Source organism: Bombina bombina, chromosome 1 (genome assembly GCF_027579735.1).
Source record: "Bombina bombina isolate aBomBom1 chromosome 1, aBomBom1.pri, whole genome shotgun sequence".
In the NCBI taxonomy this organism is placed as follows: Eukaryota; Metazoa; Chordata; class Amphibia; order Anura; family Bombinatoridae; genus Bombina; species Bombina bombina.
The window spans coordinates 963,462,833-963,470,360 of NC_069499.1; positions in this window are offsets into that span (position 1 = coordinate 963,462,833).

The following is a 7,528-nucleotide window of genomic DNA, read 5'->3' on the forward strand; positions in this document are numbered from 1 at the left end:
ATTTGAGCGTTGGGTGATTTTTGAGTGTCGGTAACTGAACTCTAAATACCAGAGTCCATAAGAAACCAGCGTTAGGGGCCTCTAACGCTGGTTTTCACGGCTAACGCCAAACTCCAAATCTAGGCCTATGAATCTAGTTATTAAACATCTTAAGCATGAACAACATTGATTCAATACAATATTACAAAATTTAACATAGCACTGAATAAATACGTAGTCTAGCGTGCACAGCCTCGGATGCTCCTGTAGCACCTGACACACATATCAACCTGGTGAAAGAAAACAACAAAAAAAAAAAAAAAAAAAAGAGAAGAAATTATAGAAGAGTTGTAAAGGGAGAGCTATGTGGCAGGGGGGTGGTGTTTCTCATCAGTGTCCACCTCTCCGCCCGTCTCCGTCACCTCTCACTATCTCTGTGTTTATATACCCCCTAATTCACCTGGTCCTTCCCCATCCACATCTGTAACATCATCTCGTACGTGTCTACTTTGGATGTCCGCACATAGTGATACCTTTCCAACTGCAGGGTGTGTTGCACCCTCTGCTTCCAATCTGAGACAGAGGGTATTAAAGCCGTCTTCCATCAAAGTGGAATCAGACTTTTTGCTGCTGTCAGCATGAGCGTCAGAAGGGTCTTTTTCAGTGGATTCTGAATTTTGTTTGGAAAGAGTAGGAGCAAAGCCTCCAGAACCTTTGGAATATCCATCTCCAGTACGCTCTGCATCTCTCCCCAGACTGCTGCCCAGTAAGGCCCCAGTAAAGGACAGTCCCACCAAATATGCAGCACCGTGCCTGTCCCCCCACAACCCCGCCAACATTTGTCTGACACGCCAGGGTAAATTCTCCCAAGTCTAGAGGGCGTGAGGTACCAATGGCTCAACATCTTGTAGTGGGATTTCTGTATGCGTGCGGATACAGACAAAGATTTTGCGGCTCGGAAAATCCTCAGCCAGTCCTCCTTTTGTATTTCAGTCTCCAACTCAACATGTCATTTTTTGGTATATGCTGGGAGAGCCCCATCCCTAGGCTGTGTGAGAATAGTGTATATTAGAGAGAAAAGGTGTATGGAGCCTGGCCGCTTTAGACAAAGCGTTTCGAATGGTGTAGGGTCTCGCAGCATTTGCTGTCTGTGTTTATGTGTGTTAATATAATGACCTATTTGAAGGTAAATGAACCATAGAATTGGGCAATCGGGGTGTTCTGTCAGGACTTTGTCTCGTGTCTGTATTCTACCATCTGTCACGTAACACCCTATGTGGTTGTTTGTAGATACTGTTTGGGTTGGGAGTGCTTTGTCTATTCTTATCCAATCCTTTTGTGGTGTATCTAGGCACCACTCTACCACCCTCTGAAGCAGCACCGCTTTTCTATATCGACATAGATCGGGAAGGCCAAGTCCCCCCATATCTCTCGGGATGGTCTCCCTATTAACTCTGGGTCTAATCCTTTTCCACACATACTCCTCCACAAGGCTCTGAACCGAGGGGAAGAAAGTATAGGCAAGGGGGACAGGAACAGTCTGGAACAAATACAACAGTCTTGGAAGGACATTCATTTTAATCACGCTAATTCTTCCTAGCCAGGAAATTGTCTTGTGTCTCCATGAGGAAAGATCGGCCTCAATCTCCTTCCTAAGAGCTACGTAGTTTGCCTCATATATTTCCTTTGGGGATGCTGCCAAATTAATGCCCAGGTATTTAAGGAATTTGGTTTTTATAACAAATGGGCTATGATCTTTTAGCCAAGCCAAAGTAGTAGGATTCAAAGAAACGCTTAGCAGCTCAGATTTGGTTTCATTAAGGTGAAAGTGGGATACCGCACCATATCTGTTGAATTCCTGCATAAGAGCAGGGATAGACTTTTCTACGTCTGTGATTGTGAACAGCAAGTTATCCGCATACATAGCTATTTTATTGTCTCTACCTCCTAGTTGGATCCCCTTGATATGCGGGTTGGCTCTTATGCTATAAGCCAAAGCCTCTATCGAGATGGCGAACAGTAGGGGTGACAATGGGCACCCCTGCCTGGTCCCATTGGTAATGGTTAATGTGTCAGAGAGCACCCCATTCAACTTGATTTGCGCGTTTGGGGTGGAGTATAGACTAAACACTGTTTTAATGAATTTTTCCCCAAACTTCATCTTCTCCAGTACACACCTAAGGAACTGCCAACTCATCCTGTCAAACGCTTTCTCAGCGTCTGTTGACAACAGCGCGAGCGGCAGCCCCCTCTGTCCTGCATACCCCATTAACTGCAGTACCTTAAGGGTATTATCCCTTGCCTCCCGGGACAAACCCCACCTGGTCCGTGGAGATCAACCCAGGCAGGAACCTGTTGACCCAGTTTGCCAGTGCCTTAGCCAAGATTTTGACATCCGTATTGAGTAACGAAATTGGTCTGTAGTTTTGTGGCCTATCTGCCTGTTTCCCTTGTTTCTGGATCACAGTTATATATGCTGTCAACAGGGTCGGTGGTAGTTTTTCTAACTCAGGCAAAGCATTAAACAGGGCCTGAAAGTGTGGTAGTAGGGTAGGTAAAAAGGTCTTGTAGTATTTTGCCCCCAGTCCGTCCAGGCCAGGGCTTTTCCCATTCGGGAGATCTTTAAGTGCTGTTTGTAATTCCTCTTGGGATAAGGGTGTCTCTAAGAGGTCAATTGCGTCTTGTTCTAAAGTCTGTAGCTGTGTGTCTCTCAGATACTCTTGTGCCAGTCGTCTTTGTGAAGATTCTACAAGTGTCTGGTCCCCCCCAGAAGAATCAAGATTGTACAGTCCCCTATAGTATGTGTGGAATGTTTCTGCTATGCTGGGACTATCCTTACATGTGTTACCTTTATCGTCTTTAATGGCATAAACGTAAGATTTTAGTTGTGACCTCTTGAGTGCCCTGGCCAACAACCTACCAGCCTTGTTGCCCCCCTCATAATACTTTTGCTGCAGCCACAAAGCTCTCTGTTGGCTTTCCTCTTGTAATAATTGTTTGAAGTCCAGTCTGGCCTGAGTCAGCTCGACCTCAACCGTATCCTGAAGAGGTTTTTTTTTATGTTGTTCTTATAGTGTCATGATAGTGTTTAAGATGTGATTGTATTTGTCCTTGCTTTGCCTCACCACCCTAGCTTTATGCTTAATAAGGTGTCCCCTAACCACACTTTTATGAGCCTCCCAAATAGTAGTCAGAGGTAATTCGTCAGTTACATTCAAAACAAAGTATTCCTTAATACAGGAGGACACGTGCTCTTTGATCAGCGGATTATCCAGGAGGGTGTCATCAAGTCGCCAAATATAAGGGGTTGCCAGAGTGTCAGGCCACATCATCGCAAAGGAGACCGATGTGTGATCTGACCATGTTATAGGTGAAATATCGCTATTTGTCACATATGCAAGTCCCTGAGAGTCAGTACGAAAGTAGTCTATGCGGGAATATTTCTTGTGTGGACTAGAATAAAAAGTATACTCCTTTTCAGTGGGGTGTAATGTGCGCTAGACGTCATGTAGAAGGTGACTTTTTATTGTTGTGTTTATGTGTTTCAGTATATGGTGTGATACACTCAACGTTCCGTTGGAGGAGTCTATTCTTGGGTTTAACGGTGTGTTAAAATCCCCACCTAGAATCAGTATGCCCCTAGCGTGCTCTAAAAGCCTACTCGAGACTGTTTTGAAAAAGGTGTGCTGTGCCGCATTAGGGGCATAGATATTAACTAGTGTCGCCTGTCTGCCATGTAGTAGACCCACTACCATAAGGAATCTACCCTCCTTATCTCTTTCTATCTTTTGTAGCTGGAATGGCGTTCTATGATGCAGGAGAATACCCACCCCATTTTGTTTACGGGGGCCGATGAGAAATAAGCTGTGGGATATTTATGGTTATGCCATTTGGGCTCCTTGTTTTTTGTAAAGTGCGATTCCTGTATCATTACTATGTCTCCCTTTAATTTGTGCAGTTCCCGGGTGACAATGGAACGTTTCCCCGGGTTATTCAGACCTTTCACGTTAATTGTGAGAAATTTGAGTGGGTGGACAATTGGTTTATGCCGTGAAGACTCCATGAGATATATATGATGCAGAGGGGGGAGGGGCAGAAAAGAGAGACAGAGGAGGAGAAAAAAAAAAAAGTAAAACCACTTCTCACCAGTGGAGAATTTATCACAAGCTTTGAGAACTGTGCACACTGACTTCAAATAACTCTTCTAGATATATGTGCTCTACAATACAGGCAAGAGTCTAATGTCTAAAAAACAGATACAAACAAAGATTCATAGATAACAAATAGATAACCTTGTTATGCTATTTGTCTCTATCTTGTCTCTTTCAACAGAAGATTACTCTACAGGGAATGTGCCTGTAGCTGGCCTATTAGGGCTATGAATATTAGACTAAACAATATAACATTTGTTTTTAATACTATAACTTATGACTTAAACTAGAGATGAACAATAAGTATAAATATATATAAAGAAAAGAGAAAAATAATAAACAAAAATAACATTTTCAATATGTTAAGTGTAATTTATTACATAGGAACCGAGGGGGGTATATATGAATCCCAGAGGAAGTGGAGGAATTTAAGAACCTATACTAAGTTGGCCCTCCACTGTCCATTTAGGATGCCAATACCCAAACTGCCTTTTCAAGGAAGGCGAGCAGAACATGGGAACAAGAAAGTTCAGACACTTACATTAAATGTCAATTTTGGCTTTGATTCTCTTCTGTGGGCTGGGATGTAGAAGATGTAGCCTCCGGGCTCGGTGTTGCAATGCCCATTGTGGCACAAAAATCCTCCAGGTCATTGAGTGACCTGTACAGAGCGGTTTTGTCCCCTTTAGTAGCTATAATACATGTGGGAAAGCCCCACCTGTACTGTATCTTGTTATCCTGCAAAGCAGTGGTGAGGAAACGCAGGTCCCTGCGCTTCTGAAGCGTTGCTGGGCAGAGATCTGAGAAGATTTGCAGCTCTACTCCTGCATGTTGTATAGGATGTTTGTTTCTGCTCCCCCTGAGTATGTCCTCTTTATCTTTATAATTCAGCAGTCTGAGAATGACATCTCTTGGGGGAGCTATTGGTGACGGCTTCGGGCGTAAAGCCCTATGGGCTCTTTCAATGATGATCTCCTGTGCCATTGGTGTGCCTTTAATCACTCGGAAGAGATCCTGCAGATATCCTTGTAGGGCATTTGGATTAACCGATTCAGTTATCCCTCTGATACGCAAATTGTTCCGTCTGCCACGGTTATCCAAATCCTCCACCCCATCCATTAGATTCTGTACTATACTCACAGTTTGCTGTGTTTGTGACGTGGTTTCTCTCAGTTGCCCCTGCATCACATCTTGCGCCTGCTCAATGGTTGTAACTCTTTGTGATAATTCAGTCACATCTCTGCGCAACTCACTGAATACATTTTTGATCTCTGAAACCACTTCTTTAATATCCTCCTTTGATGAGAGGGTTTTAAGATCTTCCTTGGTTACATATTGTGGTGGGACCTGGTATGACAGAGAGGCTTGCATGGGTTCATCATCTTTATGTTGAGAAGCTGCTTGAGTATCCTCTGCTGCTTGTGTATCTGCAGTTTTGAGAAAATAATTCATATTACTTGTTTTTGTCCCCTTGTCTGGAACATTAGATCTCTTTTGTGCCATATTTATTTGCTCTGCCCCCACACTCTTAGTGATTGCTGTTTCCAGTGCTTTTACCCTTGACAATAGTGGGTTTGGGGTATCCTACACCAAGGCAGCTGTCCCTTTGTTTATAAAGTTCTATTGGACTGCAGGGATCACAAAAGTACTTTTGGCAGTTTCCTTAATAGTATAACCAGGTAATAAGATTGGCCTTTAAACGCAACCAGCCCATATATAACCTATATGCTGTTATAGAGCCAAAATTCGCAATACAATTACCAGTCTCAAAGTTTGACTATCTCCTTTCCACACTCTTATGCTCCTGAACTGCTTGCCTATGCTGTCAGCTTAACCGGTACTGGACACTAATATGGGACAGTTAACGTTATTCAGGTATCATCAAGCCCCTCCAGTATGTACTGCCTCCTTAACCGGTCACCTGCTACAGCAGATCTTGCAGGCTTACCCGGCTCAGATGTCGGATCTATCTAGGGTCTTCCGTTCACTCCCTTATTCCCAGGGTTTGCCTACTTCACCTGTTGAGATCCTCCGGCACCCGGTGTGAGACTTACAGCGGTTTTAGAAGCAGTCAGTGAGGACTGATGATGTGTGCGGTTCCGCTTTTTCCAACTCTAGACAGGCTGCAGCCGGCGCGGGCAGTGTTACCTTGGCACCTTTCTTATTATTCTCCCAGCTCCTGGAAGTCTCGCTTGTAAAAGTCCTCCGGTTCACGGTAGGAATTAGGTACCGGTCTCTGGTTGGTCTGTGCTTTTATGTTGTTATGCGGCCCCGTCAACACCAACTCTAGGCAGGCTGCGGCCCTCACGGACTTTATCCCAGGCTAGTAAATTATTTATGGCAGTTAGGGTCAATATTAGTTTATGGCTATGAGCCCCTCGGTTCCTGTGCTCATCTCCTCTATATGTCCAGTCTGTTGTGCAGGTTTTGTGTTGTTAGGCCAGCTTTCAGCTCAGGAGCTCTACTCAAACACGGCCATTAACCAGCATAGCCAGGCTCCGCTCCCCGACCTGTTTCCTGATTTACTCTTATACAATCTGTTTCTATGGTAGTGTCTAAGCTGTTGGAAGGCAGAGAACTCAAGCAGTTTGAAAGCAGAAGATAGACTTAAGCTGTTGGAAAGCAAAGGATAGACTCAAGCCAATGGAAATCACAGGATAGACTCAAGCAGTTGGAAAGCAGAGGATAGACTCAAGGAATTAGAAAGCAGAAGAAAGACTCATGCAGTTGGAAAATTCAGAGGATAGACTCAAGGAGTTAGAAAGCAGAGGATAGACTCAAGCAGATTGAATGCACAGGATAGATTCAAGTTATTGTAAAGCAGAAGATAGACTCAAGGAGTTAGAAATCAGAGGATAGACTTAAGGATTTAAAAAGCAGAGGATATACTCAAGCATGATAGCAACATCCACTGCACACGGTAACTGACATTTCCAAACCATGTAACGGAAATAAGAGACAAAGGCTCAAAAAGGTGAAATAAAAAGTCTGTATTCAGTAACTTTGTTAGGCAAAAGGGTTACAACAGGCAATTCAGCAGGTCAAACCCGTTTCAAATGTTTATATATTAAACTTCCTCAGTGACCATCATGCACTATTGCCCATAATGCAGCACTATTTAAAGGGCAAGAAAACACTCCCTCTTTAATTAAACCAATCAAATTACAAAAAAGTGCTGCATTATGTCAACTACGAATACTGTGTTAAGTGACAGCAAAATACATTTCTTTATTTAGATAGACTGAAAACATTATGCTACACATAATAATATAATTTTTGACTCACATATTAACTATCAGAAAAGGAATTTAGTTTGACTCAACATAAAAATAAAAAAACTTTACTTAACTAATTAGGTATCCACAAATAGTTTTACATCCCATTCAGAATTTAACCCT